Source organism: Odocoileus virginianus, unplaced genomic scaffold (assembly GCF_023699985.2).
Source record: "Odocoileus virginianus isolate 20LAN1187 ecotype Illinois unplaced genomic scaffold, Ovbor_1.2 Unplaced_Scaffold_7, whole genome shotgun sequence".
NCBI classification, from domain to species: Eukaryota; Metazoa; Chordata; class Mammalia; order Artiodactyla; family Cervidae; genus Odocoileus; species Odocoileus virginianus.
The window spans coordinates 645,643-667,131 of record NW_027224269.1 but is presented as its reverse complement, the minus strand read 5'-3'; the positions used below and the strand labels follow the sequence as shown (position 1 = coordinate 667,131).

At 39.5% G+C, this 21,489-nt stretch overlaps 1 pseudogene; it reads right to left on the bottom strand.

Moving 5' to 3' along the window:
• Positions 1 to 10,756: 10,756 nt before the first annotated feature.
• LOC139033462 (U2 spliceosomal RNA) lies at positions 10,757 to 10,912 on the bottom strand (annotated as a pseudogene).
• Positions 10,913 to 21,489: the final 10,577 nt, after the last annotated feature.

The window sequence follows — 21,489 nt, the reverse complement described above, 5'->3', positions numbered from 1 at the left end:
GTTCTTTTATACATCATTGGACCATTTAGAGTCATTGATTCAGTTTTTTGAATTGAGAATATATGAGCACAATAAACAACAGGAACAACAAAAAATATAACATCCACAAAATAACATACAAAAGCAAACAGCCATCTTGTAACTGAATGATTAGGCAAGACAAGCCCAATCTGATAATTCTGTCCCTTAAGACTGCAATGATCTTTAGGAACATTAAGGAATTTCTGTGACCATTATAATTTATCTTATATTTTTAATCTTGGGAGTATATGTGAATGAATTAATTTCATTGTCTTTTCCATAAAACTATGATACCCTCAGAACCGCTTGAGGGAGACCATCAGGGACCCATTAATGGTCTGAGGCCTGCACTTTGAGAAACACTGTTTCCTTAAGTTGGCCCTAATGTGGTTAATGTATTTATTTGCAGGGCTCAACTAATCTATTTCAGTCTTTGTGAGGCAGGAGGGTGTATGTCTCTGTTTGGGATGGAGGTGGGGGTGTGGTGGGAGATTAGGAGCAAGGGAGGGAGACAATCCATAATATTTAACTTCTATTTAAATAAAAACCCCATTAACAGAGATTTTAATAGCTCTGAAAACTAGCTTGAACCAGTCAATGGTATAGTGCTTTACAAATTCACCTTTGCTACCCATTTGTTGCTCTTTTACATTTTTACAAAGTTTTGGAGAGATGCTTTAGATAAATATGCAATCTAAATTTCAATGATCCTTGAGCTGTTTAAATCTCTAGCAGCAGTACTAATAGACTGACATTCCAAGAGTAAAGTCCTTACGAAAAATAGAGATCAAAATAACTGTTGTCCTACCAGTCTTCCCTTGTGGACTTCATAGTGTGGGGAATTTGCCCAAGTGGAATATAATCTGCTAAAGACCATCTCCCTGGCATGTATTAAAGTTGAGGAATGCATGGCTAGTGAATGGCTTCCCTCTGGAACCTGGAAAGCCAACTGGGTCACTTTGCTCAGTTTCCTTCTCTTGACCTTCACTGAATCATAGCTCCAGTGCTTTGGGAAGCCTTCACCAAACTTTTGGAGATGATTAAGTTGATCTAGAGCAGCAGCAGTATAGATAGTTATTTTCCAATCTGAAAGAAATCTGAAAGACTCTGAGCACCTAGAGTGAGATTGATACCTACTTTAACACACTGGATTCAATAGAGTGTTTTTCTGATTGAACTAAAATTGTGAAAATTGATGGACCAAAAGCCATTTTCTCACTTCACAAATTCGAGAATCTCAGGGCTATAAGAGACTTTAGATGTATGTATAATCAAACTTTTCTTCTACTCTACTCCACCTGGTAGAAGTGATTATAATATGGTACTGGTAACATATGGTGTGATACTGGTATGATTATATGGTACTGGTACTATGTAACTTAGATGTTACAGTGTATGAGGGATTTTTTGACGTTCTAGTGGGTTTATCATTAGATCTTATGGAGAAAAATGAGGAAATCAGATTAGCACTGCCATTCTGTAATACTAACACCGCACACTTTTGTTTTTGAACTCTGGAAAACTAAACAAGTAGTCTCCAAATCCCAATATAGGAAGTAGTTCTCAGAGACTAGTGCCTTGAAGAATGATCTCAAGATAATTTACCAATATTTTTGGACTACATGCTCCTGCAGGACACTGCTGCTCTCCTACTGAAAGGTGGAGTGTATTTCTCCTCTTTCTGAACCTGTCAGGCTTTTGTTCCTGCCTTCACAATGTAGACCAGGTCCTAAAAGGGAGTATGACTTCCACCTGCCCATTCCATCCCTTTCTTGGGATGCTTGCTCTTGGAACTCAGCCAGCATGATGTGAGGAAGCCATGTGGTCACATGGAAAGGCTACTTGTGGGCAACTGCAAGATACTGTGAATAAGTGAATAGGCCCTCCGATGATTTCAGCCTCTAGGTTTTGAGGCATTTGGCTGAGGCCGAGTAGAGCAGAACCCTACTCAAACTACATACTCATGAGCAAAATAAATGTTGTTATGTTAAGCCACTATCTTGAGATATTTGTTATGCATCAATAAATAACTGGAACATAAGGATAGCAGAGAAATTTGACAGCAGCTTGAGGGATTGTGGGGACAAGGGAGAATGGAGATGGAAGTTAACAGAGGATGTGTTGAGAGGTGCAGAAGGGTAATGATGAGTTTTATTTTAGGTGTTCTGTGTGTGAACTGCCTGAGAGGAGTACCTGAGTAGAAATCTCCAATAAGCATTTGGATATAATTGGTCAGAGAAATAATATATGATGGGTGAGAGAAGTTACCTCTCTGAAAAGAATATTAGCCTGGGAGGTGAGAGACCTTGGTTCATTTCTGACTCAGCTACTAACTTGCTTGATGGGCAAGCTCTTCTTCATCTCTCAGAATCACTGTCTCCTGTGTACACTAAGAAATGTGGAATTTTAACATCCTTTTCTTCTCTAACAAATCTAACTTGAATTTCTCAAAGTAATGTCTCCATTGACCACATAAGAAGCTGTTGTATATTCAGAGAATATAATTTGCCCTGAAAATATCAACCTTAGGAAATTCTCATGTTATAGTGTGCTACCCCAGCTACAAACAGAAATAATACACTTCTACTTTTCTAAGCATTCCTAACCTAGACAGGTTGGAACATGTTGTAACCATTACTCTCAAACTGATTATACTAAATAGTTTCCAAAGTTGGCTTCCTGCCTTTATCCATGGAGTTATTCCCAAAATCATGAGTTCAATGTGATTCTTATCTTTTGGGGAATTTTTATGAAAGCTAGGTGGATTCTCTCCAGAACAATGAACATATATCTTTACACAACTTTTTGAACAACCTTGATTAGTTCACAGACCCTTCTCCCCATGTTGAAGCCAGAACGCAGGTCATCAGGCTCAGACCTTACATGAATTAAGACCATTTCATGATCTTTACCAGTAGATTGACTTCTAAACAATACTTACTGTGTAAACATGGGGAGATTTCTTAAATTTCCTGCCCTCCTGTCTCATTTATTGTTTCACTGTAATCTTTTTTTGAATTCATTTTATACTTTAGAACAGTTTACAGGTCAGAGCAAAATCAAGTAGAAAGCATAGAGTTCTTATATACTCCCTGCCTCCATACACTCCCAACTTCCTACACTATTAAACTCCCAAACCACAATCAGTGAACATATGCGGACACATCACTATCACTCAAAGTCCATAGTTTGCATTAGGGTTCACTCTTGGTGGTGTATATTCTATGTATTTTGACAAATGTAAAATGACACATATCCACTATCATAGGTATCATACAGAAGAGTTTCACTACGCTGCAAATCTTCTGTGATCTTCCTACTCATCCCTCCCTCCTAACTCTTGACACCACTGATCTTATAATGTCTCCATAGTTTTGTCTTTTCCATAATGTCATATAGTCGAAATAACACAGTATATAGCCTCTTCAAATTATCTTGTATCACTTAGTTTTCATCCATGCCTTTTCATGTCCTGATAGCTCATTCCTTTTTAGCACTAAATAACATTGCATCACCTGGATGGACCAGTTTATCCATCCACTTCCTGAAGGACATCTGGTTGCTTCCAAGTTTTAGCAATTATGAATAAAGCTGTTATAAACATACCTGTGCAGGTTTTCATGTGAACAGAAGCTTCCAAATATCCAAGAAGCAAACTGCTGGGTTGCTAAATAAGATTATATTTAGTTTTGTAGGAAAGTACCAAATTGTCGTCCAAAGTTGCATTTTGCATTCCCACCAGCAATGAATGAGAGTTCCTATTGCTCCACATCCTCACTAGCATTTGGTGTTATCAATGTTTTACATTTTGGCCATTCTAATAGGTGTATACCCAGGAAGAGAAAGACAAATATCTTATATTATTTGCATATGGGATGCAAAATATGATACAAATTAACTTATTTACAAAACAAAAATAAGTTCACAGACATAGATAACAAACTTAAGGTAATCAAAGGGGAAAGAGGGTTCAGTTCGGTTCAGTTCAGTTCAGTCGCTCAGTTATGTCCGACTCTTTGCAACCCCATGGACTGCAGCACGCCAGGCTTCCCTGTCCATCACCAACTCCTGGAGCTTACTCAAACTCATGTCCATTGAGTCGGTGATGCCATCCAACCATCTCATCCTCTTTTGTCCCCTTCTCCTCCCACCTTCAACCTTTCCCAGCATCAGGGTCTTTTCAAATGAGTCAGTTCTTCACATCAGGTGGCCAAGTATTGGAGTTTCAACTTCAACATCAGTCCTTCCAATGAATATGCAGGACTGATTTCCTTTAGGATGGACTGGTTGGATCTTCTTGCAGTCCAAGGGACTCTCATGAGTCTTCTCCAACACCACAGTTCAAAAGCATCAATTCTTCGGTGCTCAGCTTTCTTTATAGTCCAATTCTCACATCCATACATGACTACTGGAAAAACCACAGTTTTGACTAGACAGACCTTTGCTGGCAAAGTAATGTCTCTGCTTTTTAATAAGCTGTCTAGGTTGGTCATAACTTTCCTTCCAAGGAGTAAGCATCTTTTAATTTCATGGCTGCAGTCACCATCTGCAGTGATTTTGGAGCCCCCCAAAATAAAATCTGACACTGTTTCCACTGTCTCCCTATCTATTTCCCATGAGGTGATGGGACCAGATGCCATGATCTTAGTTTTCTGAATGTTGAGCTTTAAGCCAACTTTTTCACTCTCCTCTTTCACTTTCATCAAGAGGCTCTTTAGTTCTTCACTTTCTGCCATAAGGGTGGTGTCATCTGCATATCTGAGGTTATTGACATTTCTCCTGGCAATCTTGATTCCAGCTTGTGTTTCATCCAGCCTGGCATTTCTCATGATGTACTCTGCATATAAGTTAAATAAGCAGGGTGACAATATACAGCCTTGATATACTCCTTTCCCAATTTGGAACCAGTCTGTTGTTCCATGTCCAGTTCTAACTGTTGCTTCTTGACTCTGCATACAGATTTCTCAGGAGGCAGGTCAGGTGGTCTGGTATTCCCATCTCTTGAAGAATTTTCCAGTTTGTTGTGATCCACACAGTCAAAGGCTTTGGCATAGTCAATAAAGCAGAAGTAGATATTTTTCTGGAACTCTCTTGCTTTTTCGATGATCCAACAGATGTTGGCAATTTGATCTCTGGTTCTTCTGCCTTTTCTAAATCCAGCTTGAACATCTGGAAGTTCACGGTTCACATACTGTTGAAGTCTGGCTTGAAGAATTTTGAGCATTGCTTTACTAGCATGTGAGATGAGTGCAGTTGTGCAGTAGTTTGAGCATTCCTTGGCACTGCCTTTCTTTGGTATTGAAATGAAAACTGACCTTTTCCAGTCCTGTGGCCACTGCTGAGTTTTCAAATTTGCCAGCATATTGAGTGCAGCACTTTCACAGCATTGTCTTCTATGATTTGAAATAGCTTAACTGGAATTCCATCACCTCTACTAGCTTTGTTCATAACGTGATGCTTCCTAAAGCCCACTTGACTTCACATTCCAGGATGTCTGGCTCTAGGTGAGTGATCACACCATCATGATTATCTGGGTCATGAAGATCTTTTTTGTATAGTTCTTCTGTGTATTCTTGCCACCTCTTCTTAATATCTTCTGCTTCTGTTAGGTCCATACCATTTCTGTCCTTTATTGTGCCCATCTTTGCATGAAATATTCCCTTGGTATCTCTAATTTTCTTGAAGAGATCTCTAGTCTTTCCCATTCTATTGTTTTCCTCTATTTCTTTGCACTGAGGAAGGCTTTCTTTTTTTTTTCTTTTTTTTTTCATTTATTTATATTAGTTGGAGGCTAATTACTTTACAATATTGTAGTGGTTTTTGCCATACATTGATCTTATCTCTCCTTGCTATTCTTTGGAACTCTGCATTCAAATGGGTATATCTTTCCTTTTCTCCTTTGCCTTTCACTTCTCTTCTTTTCATAGCTATTTGTAAGGCCTCCTCAGACAACCATTTTGCCTTTTTGCATTTCTTTTTCTTGGGGATGGTCTTGATCACTGCCTCCTGTACAATGTCACAAACCTCCATCCATAGTTCTTCAGGCACTCTGTCTATCAGATCTAATCCCTTGAATCTATTTCTCACTTCCACTGTATAGTCATAAGGAGATTTGATTTAGGTCGTACCTGAATGGTCTAGTGGTTTCCCCCACTTTCTTCAATTTAAGTCTGAATTTGGCAATAAGGAGTTCATGATCTGAGCCACAGTCAGCTTCCAGTCTTGTTTTTGCTGACTGTACAGAGCTTCTCCATCTTTAGCTGCAAAGAATATAATCAGTCTGATTTTGGTATTGACCATCTGGTGATGTCCGTGTGTGGAGTCTTCTCTTGTGTTGTTGAAAAGGGTGTTTGCTATGACCAGTGCGTTCTCTTAGCAAAACTCTTTTAGCCTTTGCCCTGCTTCATTCTGTACTCCAAGGTCAAATTTGTCCATTACTCCAGGAAAGAGGGTAGGGAGGGATAAATTAGGAGTTTGGGATTAGCAGATACAAACTACTATATATAAAATAGATAAACAACAAATCCTACTGTATAGCACGGAGACAGCATATTCAATATCTTATCATAAACCATAATGTAAAAGAATATGAAAAGAGATATAAATACACACACACACACACACACACACATATTGTAAAACTGAATCAGCTGTACACGAGAAACTAGCCCAACACTGTAAATCAACTAAACTTCAATTTAAAAATCAACTAGGGACTTACCTAGTGGTCCAGCGGCTAAGACTCTGCACTCCCAAAGCAGGGGGCCCAGGTTTGATCCCTGGCCAGGGAACTAGATCCCACATGCTGTGAGTAAAAGTCCTGCTTGCCCAAATGAAGATCGAAGATGCTGTGTGCCACAACTAAGACCTGGCACAGCCAGATAAATACATAAATATTTTAAAAATTAACTGGAAGCAAAAATATAGAATAATTTTATATTTATTTATATCTATATTTATATATAGAATAAATTTAGCCTGTTGTGATGGATTATCATTTGTTTTAAAAGCAGTAATTAAATAAGGAAAACAATATCTACCTTGCGGTGTCAATGTAAGGTCTAAATTGAATAATATTATACACATAAGGGGCCTAGCATCGCGCCTGGCATGTACTAGGAGCTCAGTAACTGGTAGCTTCTTCCTTTTGAACCCCTCCCACAAATGAAAACCACTGACACTGAAGCCCAATTCCCAATCTACTCCCAGGGAGGCTCTGAATCCCCTGCCAGAAGAATATTCTGGCAACGAGAGTAAGCTACCACCATATTACAACCTTAGCCCTCTGATTCTTGAAAACTTATCACAAAGCAGGTCTCATGGTGCAGTGCCTGTATCGTGTAATTGAAACAATTCTTGTCAATACATCTCCAATAGCAAACCCCAAAGGAGCAAAATTTGTCTGAAAATCTCTAGTTTCCAGAAGTATGAAGCTCACTTCTTTGGAACACTAGTTTCTCCCCTGAGTACAATAGCTCACATAGTTTTCTCATGCTTAGTAGGATGAGCATCTACCAAAATCATTAGAATCAGCTGATAAATGGATTTGACCTTATTATCTGTGAAGTACCGAAGTACCACGCTGGCACAGTGGAGCAAAAATCCATGGCTTAGAGTCCACCGATATTTGATTCATCTCAGAGAGTGTTTGCAGGGGACCAGATCCAGGGCAGTGACTCAGTGCAGCTTTCAAACATGTTGGCCAGAAAAAGGATAAGCTCCAATAGGAATGTTGTCAGAGGTAAATCACCCACACACTTTGGGAAACAGGGTGAAAAAGGGTAAATGTTTTCCTGGGCTGGTTGTCATGGCATATGGAAACAGGCACACTTGAAAGATTAGGGCTTGTCTGCTTCATCTTCTATACCTTATGTTGCATATAAAACAGAACAAAGGTGTCACATGGAGTAGGTTCAAGCCAAAATCTACCAGAAAATATCCTAAGGCCAATTTGGATCTTCCCTGTGGGTCCCAGAGCCAGGCCCGCCCTCTGAGGAGCCCTGCCAGGGGCCTCTACGCCTGTGTGTGTGGGTTGTGGTCTGCTGAGTCATTGCTCTTTATTATAATTGCAACTCATGAGGCTCTGCTTTGTAGGCAATTTTGTGATCCTTCCTTCAGTTTCCCTAGTTAGGAAGTAACTCAGAACTCTAAGACGCTGCCTTCTTCCTGAATTTATGGGTCTATGTAAAGGTGTTGTCCTATGCCAGAAGCACCAGAGAACTATCACAGGAAAAGTCACTCCTCATTCCAGGCAGTAAACACCTACAGGTAGTCCCATGGGGTTAGGCCCTGGATGTGGGTGGCAGGTTGAAGGGGCTGCAGCCAGGAAATGGGCACAGTCCTGGTTCTTGCAGAGCCTGCATGGAATCATCAGCGATGAAAACAACTAGTTGGAAAACCAAGTGGACCTGGGAAATCTCCAAAAAGCCTTGCATGTAAATACTGTCAGCCCCAGGAATAGAAGGCCAGCTCTCCTTATGCCATTTCTCTATTAACATTTTGCCACAGCTCTGAGGAACTTTGAGAAAACAACTCAAATTCGAATCATTACTCTCCATAAGTTACTCCATCCTACTTTCTTCCCAGCTTTATTGAAATACCATTGGCATATAATGTGAAAGTGTAAGATGTACAACGTGATGATCTGATACATGTGAATATTGCAAAATGATACCACAGTACGGTTAGTTAACACCTCCATCACCTCGTGTACTTAGTGATGGGTTTTAATTTTGTTTTTGGTGAGAGTGGGTAGGAGCTACTCTCATGTACACAATACAGTATTGTGAACTATAGTCACCATGCTGCATATTAGATCCTCAGAACTTATTCAAAGAACACGAATGAGTGTTTTGTATGGCAAATGGCACTTTGAAACTCCTCTAGGCCAATATAATTTTTGCTGCAGCTTAGGTTGTGGAACTAGATGAAGTAGCTGTGAAGAACATGTTCAGTTGCTTTACTTGTGTCCAACTCTTTGTGACCCCATGGACTGTAACCCACCAGGCTCCTCTGTCCATGGGGTTCTCCAGGCAAGAATACTGGAGTGGATTGCCATGCCCTCCTCCAGGGGATCTTCCAGACCCAGGGACTGAACCCATGTTTCTTTTTTTTTTTTCCATTTATTTTTATTAGTTGGAGGCTAATTACTTTACAACATTGCAGTGGTTTTTGTCATACATTGAAATGAATTAGCCATGTCTCCTGCATTGCAGGCAGGTTCTTTACCACTAGCTCTACCTGGGAAGCCCGCTGTGAAGAAGGCATCCTGGTTAAATCGTGGATGCCAAAGCCAAGACTGTCTGACTTCAACTTTTGGCTCTGCTACTTACTAGTTATGTTACCTTAAGTAAGTTATTTAAGATATCTGTGCCTTAATCTTCTAATCTATAAAATGGAGGCAGTTATAGTACTTATCCCATAGCATGAGCAGCATTGTGAGCAAAATTCTGTCTAAAATGAGAACTTTTTATTATTATTGAAGTACAGTTGATTTACAATGTTGTCTTAGTTTCTGGTGTACAACACAGTGAATCAGTCATATATATATATTTTTTTTTCATGTTCTTAGCCATTATGGTTTATTATAGGATATTAATTATAGTTCCCTGTGCCATACAGTAGGTCATTGCTATCTACTTTGTATTGAGCAGTTTGTATCTGTTAATCCCAACCTCCTAATTTATCTCTCCCTTACCCTAAAAGGTGAACTTTTATCTGGGTAAAAATACTGGTCTGTAAAATTAGCTTTAATAACATTACCTACTTGCCTATAAGCTAAATTATATCATTCTTACCTTAATCAACTAAACAGAATACTGAAGATATTACAGAGCCACAATCTTAAACTGTATCTAGTAAAACTCCAGCAAAGAAAGTGTGAAAATTAGAAAAAGAAACATATGAAACATGTTATTCATATACACCTCTAGGTATTGTAATCTTCCACCTTTATTAATTGAGATTTTAACAAGACAAAAAGTAGCCTACTGAATGGGAGAAGATATTTGCAACTGATGTGTCTGATAAGTTGTTAATTGTCAAAATATATAAAGAACACATACAAATCAATGTCAACAAAACAAACAATCTGATAAAAAATGGGCAGAGGACCTGAATAGACATTTTTTCAAAGAAGACATACAGATGGCCAACAGGCACATGAAAAGATGTTCAACATCACTAATCATCAGGGAAATGCAAATCAAAACCACAATGAGATATCACTTCACACCTGTCAAACAGTTATCATCAAAAAGACAACATGTAACAAGTGTAAGTGAGGCAGTGGAGAAAAGGAAAACCTTGTGCACTGTTGGCGAGATCAATGGATATAATTGAATATGAAAGATTCATTAATATGGTTTCAGAATACACATTTTAAATTTTTAGAAACTACAACTTGAGTTTGGTGAAATATAAAAGAATATCCACATTTACATAAAAAGTCTATTAGAATATACATCAGTTTTCCAACTATGTATCTGTGTGAGGTCAGATTTCTTTTATATATACTTCAGCCAAAACAATATAATGCAACAGACTGAATACAAAAGCAGTTATGACAAACTAACTATCTGTTATTAAACCAGACATTAAAGAGATTTGCAAAGAATTTAATGCAGTTTTGACCAAATGTGTATGGATTCAAGGTGATTTCAATAAAATTTCCGATTTTTTTCCCAGGAGAAGTTAAATTGATTCTAAATTTTATATGAAAAGAGCAAATATCTTAAAATAGTCAATGCACTCCTAAAGAAGAACAAGGTAGGGAGACTTACCTGATATCAAGATCAAATTTTAATCTACACTATAAAAGATAAGTTTAGGATTGGCCCCAGGATAAGGAAATATACTACACCTGATCTTAACCAAAAGGCCAAGAAGTGATAAGATAAGCAAATATACTAGTGGAACACAGTGGCTATTCCATGAACCAACTCACACATAGGTTAAAATGATATATGACTGAATTTTCATTGCAGACCATTGGGAGAAATATTAAACAACTAGTACTGATAAATTAGCTATTCAAATATATAAAAATGTAAAATTAGATCTTTATCTCAGCATACTAAAACATCAAGTCCAAGTGGAGTAATAAAGACTTGCTTGTAAACCATTGTTGTTCAGTCACTCAGTCGTCCAACTCTTTGTGACCCCATGGACTGCAACCCACCAGGCCTCCTTGTCCATCACCAACTCCCGGAGCTTGCTCAAACTCATGTCCATTGAGTCAGTGATACCATCCAACCATCTCGTCCTCTGTATCCTTTTCTCCTCCTGCCTTCAATCTTTCCCAGCATCAGGGTCTTTTCTAATGAGTTGGCTCTTTGTATCAGGTGGCCAAAGTATTGGAGTTTCAGCTTCAGCATCAGTCCTTCCAATGAATATTCAGGATTGATTTCCTTTAGGATTGACTGGTTTGATCTCTTTGCAGTCCAAGGAGACTCTCAAGAGTCTTCTCCAACACCACAGTTCAAAAGCATCAGTTCTTTGGCACTCAGCCTTCTTTATGGTCCAACTCTCACATCCATACATGACTACTGGAAAAACCATAGCTTTGACTAGATGGACCTTTGTTGGCAAAGTAATGTCTCTGCTTTTTAATACGCTGTCTAGGTTTGTCATAGCTTTTCTTCCAAGGAGCAAGCATCTTTTAATTTCATGGCTGCAGTCACCACCTGCAGTGATTTTTGAAGACTAAGAAGATAAAGTATGTCATTTTTTTCCCCATCTATTTGCCATGAAGTAATGGGACCAGATGCCATGATCTTAGTTTTTGCAAACTGTAAAGCAATGTAAACTTTTGAAAACAATATTGGTAGATATCTTTACAACCTCAGAATAGGGAAATTTTCAAACAAGTTACAAAAGGCACAAATTATAAAGAAATCAACTAATAAATACGTAAAAATTAAGATATTTGGTTCAGTAAATAAAGTAGAAAAACATCTACCTAACGATATCTATCTATAGATATTTATAACTGCTATTACATACAAGTACTTCATATCAAAAGACTGTTACAAATCAATCATAAAAAATACACACAACCCAATAGGTTAAAAAAGGGGAACAGAACTGAATAGCTAGTTTTCAGAAGATTAAATATAAATGACCCATAAGCATCTCTCTCACATATGTAGAGATGCTTATTCTCATTAATAATCAGAGAAATGCAAATTGAGAGCACAAGGACATATCATCTCACACACAAACCATTGACAAATATTAGAAAGTCTGACAACACTGTCAACAAGAATGTAGAGAAATAGGAATTCTCATCCTCTGGTGGGAGCATAAATTGGTGCAGCCAATGACTGTGGCAACCATAGAAGTGTGCCATTCAACCTCCCTTCAGGATAGCCTGCTGCAGACAGCATGGCTGATGGCTGAGCATTACAGGGGTACTAGCGGTGGACCATCCCTGTTTAGAGGCAGGACATCTCTAACTGTGGAGTTGGTACAGGAACACCTCACCAGTCTGAGACTCCTCCTACTCAGTTCTCTTCCTTTCTCTCCTTTCACAGAGTTCAGAGCAACATTGAGGTCTGAAGGCTCTCTCTGCTTACACCTCTCTACTCTTTCCCCTTTTCCCTTCCTAGGCATTCCCTCAATAGATCCTTTGCACATTTGCTCCTCCTCCCCATGAACTGTAGCCAGCCAAGGAATTTTCCAGGCAAGAATACTGGAGTGGATTGCCATTTCCTACTCCAGGGAATCTTCCTGACCCAGGGATTGAACCTGAGTCTCTTGCATCTCCTGCATTGGCAGGCAGATTCTTTACCACTGTGCCACCTGGGAAGCCTGTTATAGTTATAAACGAATGTTACCTTAATAAAAAATAAATCTAAAAGTTAAAAAATACACTGGTTAGAGATGTATGTACAAGCACAAAAATAAAAAAGAGCAAAGGAATGACAGACAATTTAGGAGAAAGGTTACTCCTGGGGTGGAGGTGGAGGGTCAGGGAACATAGGGGCCTCTAAGTTACAGGCAATGTTCCATGGCATAATGTAGGTGGTGGGTTCTAGTTATCAATTATTATTATTTTGTGTGCATATTTCGCAATATTTGGAAGGCATTGGAAGCCCCAGGCCATAACAAGTTAAAACAACCTATTTGCTACTCCCTCTTATAAACCAACACTAATGAATTTCAGCATATCCTTTCCTAGGTTGGGGCTAGACCTGATTTGGGGAAAGGAATGATAAGCTTATGCCAATTTCCATATTTCTCCTCTTCATGCACAGTGAACACATGCTCTGGGGAGCAGAGATCACCACAGCAGATGAAACAGGTGTGCTGCCTGATGCTTCTCTCAAGTCCCAATTAGTCATGCAGGAAAAGGAACTCAGAATAAGGAAGGCACATGCCCTGTTGCCACTTAATAGTTCAAAAGGTATTTTTTTTTAAGTGTTAAGTGTGAATGTTTCCCTCTCAGAGTTAGAGAATTTGAGGAGGTGGGTTGATTAGGGAGCTCTCTCATAAGATGCTGCTGCAGAAATGAACCCTCCCCTCATTTCCACAGACAGAACTGTTTGCAGGCTGAAGCCTTCCTTGGGCCTCAGTCTGGGTACGGCCAGTTGCTGGAATCCTGTTCCAAGATTTTTAACATCCTCCACAGCCCTGGGGTGAAGATGCTCCAGGAAGGTCTCCTGCAAGGAAGGAATACCTCCATTGAGTAACTTTCCAGACTGATCCTGTGTTTCAAGAAGCCTGAGACTTCCAATTGCTGCAATCACTGCCACTAACTTTGTTGTCCTGGTAACAATATCAATATACTTTTGACAGAATTATCACATTGAAAGACAAGAAAGCAGAATGTTTCATCAAATCTAGTTTTCATAGCAGTCTTACGAAGTAGATACTTATTGTCCCCATTTTGCAGATAAGAAAACTGAGGCACCAGAGGGGAAGTAACATGCCCAAGGGCACCCAACTTATGAAAGGTATAGACCTCATAGCATTTGATCTCAGAGCTCACTTCTAGGCTCGAGCCCATCCAGCATGAGTAATACTCACTATGTTCTGTGGATTCTATACCTCAAGCCTCTCTTATCTATCTTCTCCTTTCCATTCCTACCTGCACTCCCTTCCCTAAGTCTTTCAACACTTCTTGATTTGACTCTTGCAAAAGCCTTCCAAAGACTTCTTTCTGGGCTCTTCTGTTCATCTACCAGCTTGTCCAGTGACTGCCTTCTCTACGTAGCGACCATGAACTGCACCTCACATCCCTTCCTTTGAGCTCCCATGGCATTATGCTTAAACCACTTTTGAGGACTTATTTCCCCCAGCTTTGTACACAGCTATCTCTCCCAAATCTAACACTTCATATACCATTTTAGGTAATGCAAGTTCATTATGCCTTTTTAGCATCAGTGTTAGTTTTAGTTCCAGTGCATCTGAATCAGGGGTCATTCCTACTGACAATAATATGAAAGAGAGAGAACAGAAAAGAGGAAACCAGCAGAAGGGAAAAGAAAGGGGAGATAAAGAGAGACAAAAGAATTGAGAGTCTGGTAAGGAAGACTGGGAGAAAGGAAAGAAGCTAAGGAAGGGTTAAGCAAGGTCAAGATCAGTACATTTGGCCTTGCAATTACCCCACACAGAGCCAAGGCCAGTTAAGGCTCTATATTACAGAGGCATGGGCAATACCTCTACCATTGTGGAGATTAGGGCAAATGGAAGTTGTCTAATGAGGAGAGGAACCCATTGGTGGGAGTCTCTACAGCCTTAGATCAACCTGAGGAGGCCCTGAGCATGATTCCTGATCTCAGTCCCCTTAACCCGTTTTTTCCCCCATGAAGTCTAAAAATGTTCAGGAATGAAGAATTCTGTGTAAATAAACATAATAATAGCAGCTTCAATTCATTTAATATTAACTATGTGCAGGCACTAGCTGAAATGTTTTGTGCACATTATCTCATTAATCCTCACAACACAAACAAGTTAGGCATGATCATTTTCTTCACTTAATAGCAAGTGAGGTTTAACAGATGTAGTACCTTGCCCATGGTCACAGCTCGTGCAGGCAAGTTCTAGAATTTGAACCCAAAAATCCTGGGATTCTAACACCCATAAGGCTCTGATGTTTTCCAGAATATATTCCAGGGAGAATGAGACCAGAGTGACAATGGAGTACCGTACGACAATGCTGTGGGATGGGGGGCGGGCAGGGAGAGTTTTTTTCCAACTGGGTAAATCCAGAAAGACTTTGAGGAAGAGGTAGGTTTCAATGAAATACACTGTCATTAGAGACACCTCTGGACTGCTGCCCCTGGCAGGGTCAGTTCTGTTGATTTCCTCTAATAGAGACGATCAGGAGTACATCCACAGTTAAAGAAATCAGAGTTATTGACTCTTTGCAATGAGGTGATCACATACCATAGGGATCTGTGTTGTGTAACAAAATAGGCAGATAGCAGTCATTATAACATTTCTGATTTCATTAGGTAATTTGGGGAAGGGTTCAAAGAAGTGGACTCTGCTGTGAATTAGATGCTGTCAGTAAACTGGGATACTTTTATGACTGAGAATAATATTTATCTAGAAGGTGGGAAAAACAGAATGAGGCTAAGGCTGTAAAATTTTTTTTAAGCAGCAGTTATTCATGTCCCCCAGGATAGTGAGATGTTCAGTCCATTTAGTGGTTTGGACAATGCTCTTGCTTCTGCCTGTGCTCAGATTTGATTACAAGTAGTTTTGATCTTGTCCTGATCCACCAGAGTCACAGAATGTATTGTATGATGTTGACGCTCTATGAAATTGCTTCTGTTCAACACCATTAGCATGTATTTATTACTATAGCTATTTTATGCTTTTATAATTTAAATTCTACACAAGGATTAAAAGGTAGTTTAGGCACCATTACTATATGATTACAGGATTATGTATTTGCCTATACAAATACATAGGTAAATACAAATGTATTTACTTTTACCAGAGAGTTTTATATTTCTCTATGCTTTTTGCTCTCTAGCTTGCATCCTTTTGTTTCAACTTGGAAGACTTCATTTAGCATTTCTTGTAAGGCAGTCCTAGGTACAATAGACTCTCAGCTTTTATCTGGGAAGAATGGATACCTTTATTTCTCCTTCATTTCTGAGGGGCACTGTTGATGGATATGATATTCATGGCTAGCATCGTTTTTTTTCCTTTCAGCATTTTGAAATGCCTCTTCACTACCTTCTGGCCTGTAATATTTCTGTCAAGAAATTCCCTAACAATCTTATGGGAGCTTCCTCGTACGTGATGAGCTGCTTTTGTCTTGCTGCTTTCAAGATTATCCCTTTGTGACTTTGACAGTTTGGTTATAATGTGTCTCGGTGTAGGCCTCTTTGTGTCCATCCTACTTTGCAGTCCTTTGACTTTTTGAATTTAGATGTGCATTTCCATTTTCAAATTTGAAAAATGTGCACAATATTGTAAAGCAATTCTCCTGCAATAATTTTGTTTTTAAATTTGGGGAAATATTCAGCCATTATTTCAAATAAGCTTTCTGTTCCTTTCTCTTTCTCTCTTCTTCCTGAACTGCCGTAATGTATGTATTAACCAATTTGATAGTGTTACATAAGTTCCTTGGGCTTTTCCCACTTCATCCCTGTTTCATTCTGTTCTTCTGACTTGATAACTTCAAATGACTTGTCTTTGAGCTTGCTGGTTCTTTCTTGTGATTGATCAAGTTTTATTAAATCCCTCTAGTGAAATTTCAGTTCAATTATTGTATTCTTCGGCTCAAGAATTTCTATTTATTACTTTTTTTTTGATAATTTCTATCTCTTTGCTGATTTTTTCATTTTGTTCATGCATCATTTTCTTGATTTCATTCAATTGTCTATCTATGTCCTCTTATAGTTCATTGTTTCCTTAAGATGATTATTTTTACCCCTTTGTTAGGTTATTCATAGATCTCTTTCTTTAGGGTCATTTTCTGGGGATTTATTGTGTTTCTTTGATGAGGCTATGTTTCCCCGTCTCTTTATATGCCTCATTTTTTTTTTTTCTTTTGCTGGGATTTGTGCATTTTGAAAAAACAGCCACCTCTCCAGGTCTTTACGGACTGGCTTCACACGGGAAGAATTTCAGCCATCAGCCTGGAGAGATTCCATATGTCTCTCAAGCCTTTTCTGGGGATGCATCTTATCTGGACATGTGTATGAAATTTCCCCGTTAGAGAGGTTAGCATGTTTCCTTTCTAGAAGCTCATAATCCCTTGCTGCCTCTAGCGTTTGTGTGCAGTACTGCAGGTTCTATGTTGGGGCAACAAGCCACTGAGCCCTCTGTTCTTAGAAGCTCTCAGACATCCAAAGCATGCCAGTTCTCCATCGTTGCTCTGAGTCAGACAAATCAGAAACCAGTCCCTCAGGCAGCTCTCCCAAAAGCTGGAACATCAGAAGCACTTTTCTCTTTCCCTTTCAAGGGAGAAGCTATGAGTTAGGTATTTTCTCTGATAAAATGTAGTGGATTTTCTCACCGATTTTAATGTGACTGTTCTTGTATTCGTGTTTGCCTGAGGGTACTGCAATTTCTTAACTGATTTCTGGAATTCTCATAAAGGCTTTTTGGATCAGATATTGTTGTAAGGTTGGCATCTCTGTATGGGAACAAGGTCTGAGGCTTTTTATTCCATCATCTTCTTCTATCACCATACCTTTTAAGGGACAATGAACTTGAGACTTAGAGAGATAAGATGAATTCCCCAAAAATGCACAGTGAGAAATTTTCAGAACTGGATTCTGAAAGAGGAATAATCTGAGCACCAGTTTGTGTGCTTGGCATCTGCACCCTATTATGCAGCTGGCAGTTGAGGAAACGGAGAATCGTGCAATCTGAGGCCATTCTATGCAGGGGCAAAAAGGGCTATGATCCTGAGTCAAATAAGAAAAGGTCTCCTTTTCTACTGGGCATTTTGTTTACTTAGGCAAATTAATAGGTTTTTTAAATGAAATTAAAGAGGTCTCCAATTGCGAATCTAGACAGTCTTCTTTTTAATAAAGTGGATTCAATTTTATTACATGTTATTAGGTATCAGGCTACTGAAAGTGAAAGTCGCTCAGTCGTGTCCGACTTTTGTGATCCCGTGGACTATACAGTCCATGGAATTTGTCCAGGCCAGAATACTGGAGTGGGTAGCCTTTCCCTTCTCCAGGGGATCTTCCCAACCCAGGGATCGAACCCAGGTCTCCCGCATTGCAGGCAGATTCTTTACCAGCTGAGCCACAAAGGAAGCCCAAGAATACTGGAGTGGGTAGCCTATCCCTTCTCCAGCAGATCTTTCCAACCCAGGAATCGAACTGGGGTCTCCTGCATTGCAGGTGGATTCTTTACCAACTGAGCTCTCAGGGAAGCTGATCAGGCTGCTGAGAGGATTTATAAATTTTTGACTCATGAACTTATTTTTATTGAAGTATAATTAATATAATATTTATATTAGTTTCAGGCATAAAACACAATGAGTCAATATTTGTATATGTTGCAAAATGACTAACATGTTAGCATCCATCTCCATGCAGATTTATAGTTTTTTCTTGTGATAACTTTGAAGATTTACTGTCTTCAGTTCAGTTCAGTCACTCAGTCATGTCTGACTCTTTGTGACCCCAGGGACTGCAGCACACCAGGCCTCTCTGTCCATTGCCAACTCCCGGAGTTTACTCAAACTCATGTCCATTGAGTCGGTAATACCATCTAACCATCTTATCCTCTGTTGTCCCCTTCTCCTCCCGCCTTCAATCTTTCCCAGCATCAGGGTCATTTCAAATGAGTCAGTTCTTCACATCAGGGAGCCAAAGTATTGGAGTTTTAGCTTCAGCATCAGTCCTTCCAATGAATATTCAGGACTGATTTCCTTTAGGATGGACTGGTTGGATCTCCTTGCTGTCCAAGGGACTCTCAAGAGTCTTCTCCAATACCACAGTTCAAAAGCATCAATTTTTTGGTGCTCCAGCTTTCTTTATAGTCCAACTCTCACATCCATACATGACTACTGGAAAAAATATAGCTTTGACTAGATGGACCTTTGTTGGCAAAGTAATGTCTCTGCTTTTTAATATGCTGTTCGGTTTGGTCATAACTTTCCTTCCAAGGAGTAAGCGTCTTTTAATTTCTTTTTTTTTTTTCATTTATTTTTATTAGTTGGAGGCTAGCCTCTCTTAATTTCATGGCTGCAGTCACTATCTGCAGTGATTTTGGAGCCCCCCAAAATAAAGTCTGTCACTGTTTCCACTGTTTCCCCATCTATTTGCCATGAAGTGATGGGACCAGATGCCATGATCTTAGTTTTCTGAATGTTGAGCTTTAAGCCAACTTTTTCACTCTCCTCTTTCACTTTCATCAAGAGGCTCTTTAGTTCTTCTTCACTTTCTGCCGTAAGGGTGGTGTCATCTGCATATCTGAGGTTATTGATATTCCTCCTGGCAATCTTGATTCCAGCTTGTGATTCATCCAGTCTGTGTTTCTCATGATGTACTCTGCATGTAAGTTAAATAAGCAGGGTGACAATATACAGCCTTGATGTATTCCTTTCCCAATTTGGAACCAGTCTGTTGTTCCATGTCCAGTTCTAACTGTTGCTTCCTGACCTGCATACAGATTTCTCAAGAGGCAGGTCAGATGGTCTGGTATTCCCATCTCTTTCAGAATTTTCCAGAGTTTGTTGTGGTCCACACAGCCAAAGGCTTTGGCATAGTCAATAAAGCAGAAGTAGATATTTTTCTGGAACTCTCTTGCTTTTTCAATGATCCAACGGATGTTGGCAATTTTATCTCTGGTTCTTCTGCCTTTTCTAAATCCAGCTTGAACATCTGGAAGTTCACAGATCACATAATGTTGAAGCCTGGCTTGGAGAATTTTGAGCTGTCTGCTTTAAAATATAACATGGTATTATTAACTATAGTCACTGTGCTGTACATTATACCCCCATGATAGAGATGGCTTCTGAGTGGTTTACACTGATATGTTTTCTCTATAAAATATTATTTTCTAAAGTTTGAAAAAGGATAGTCTTTAGGGTTTTCTTCAGATCACTTATTTTATAGGTGCTTTCTATCCTAGCTCCATTGTCAGCTCCCCATATAACCTACAGCAAGTCACATGGCTAGGAAGTGAGCCTGGTTATAAACCTGTAAGCTACAAGTTCTTACATTTTTTTCTTCTTTTTTTCCCTTCCCTCTGGCATTTCTTCCTTCTTTCCTTTCTCCTTTCCTTCCTTCCTTTCTCTCTTAAGTAAGGGATTCCCTGCTCATCACTATAATAAATAGATTGGGGGAGAGGGAGTGGATAAGAAATATGCAACTTGGGGCAAAAAAACAAAGTTCACAAAATGTCCTCCTAATCATGGTTGCTGGGTTACACTCACTGAATTCTTTGATGAAGGATGTTCCTGATCTCCTTTTTCTCCAGGTATTTGTTTAAACTTATTATGACTATTGTTGTGCCAATAACATTACAGAAATCAAAAGCAAAATAATTCTCCTGGGATTCCACCAGCAAAAGGAATAAAAGAGAATTCTATAGCCAGAAGACAATCAGATTTTGAGTCCTGAACCTGCCACTTCCTAGAAATGCACTGTGCAGCTGCAGAATAATCAGAAAAGGACTTGACCTCCCAGTGTTGTTGTGAGCATTCAATAAAATAATGTGCATAAAAGTACCTCATAACTGTAGGTTACTGGGTACTTTAGTTATAATTATTTTTTCCTTTTATATTATCTTCCAAATCTTGCCCACAGGCATACAACCTTTCCCAGCTCTGATAGTCATACACAGAAGTTCATTGCTTGCCACTTGCACTTACTGTGGACTTGCTTGCCTCTTTCTACATCATCACTATCATCATTTTGAAGGTAGCGTGCTCTCTTAAGTGGATGTGCCATAACGCATCAAGCCATTTCTCCCCTCTTGGGTGGTGTATCTATTCCTGAAGTTTCACCATATAAATAGATAACAATGAGCATCTTTTAATGGTTTGTATTCTTTGTACATTAACGGGAAATGTTAAACTCTAATTTAGAGGTCTTTAAGGGCTAAACTTTTCACTTTCATGCATTGGAGAAGGAAATGGCAACCCACTCCAGTGTTCTTGCCTGGAGAATCCCAGGGACGGGGGAGCCTGGTGGGCTGCCATCTGTGGGGTTGCACAGAGTCGGACACGACTGAAGCGACTTAGCAGCAGCAGCAGCAAGGGCTAAAAATCGTTCTTCTGAGAACATAAGTGGCCAAAGTCAGCCTTGCTGCCAGTGAGGCTTTCACAAGCCAGAGCCTCAGGACCCATCAAGGGTGCTTTGCGCCCCTGCAAAGTCAGGAGAGAAACACAGAGAGGGGCCTGGGCAGCGATTTGTCAATGTAAGTCTGGGAACTGCTGTGCCTGTGCCTGGGAGCACTCATTTAGAGATGGGAATAGATGTAAACACAGCTTTCAAGGACCGAAAGCCAAAGTCTTGATCTGCAGAGGTTACAATTTGA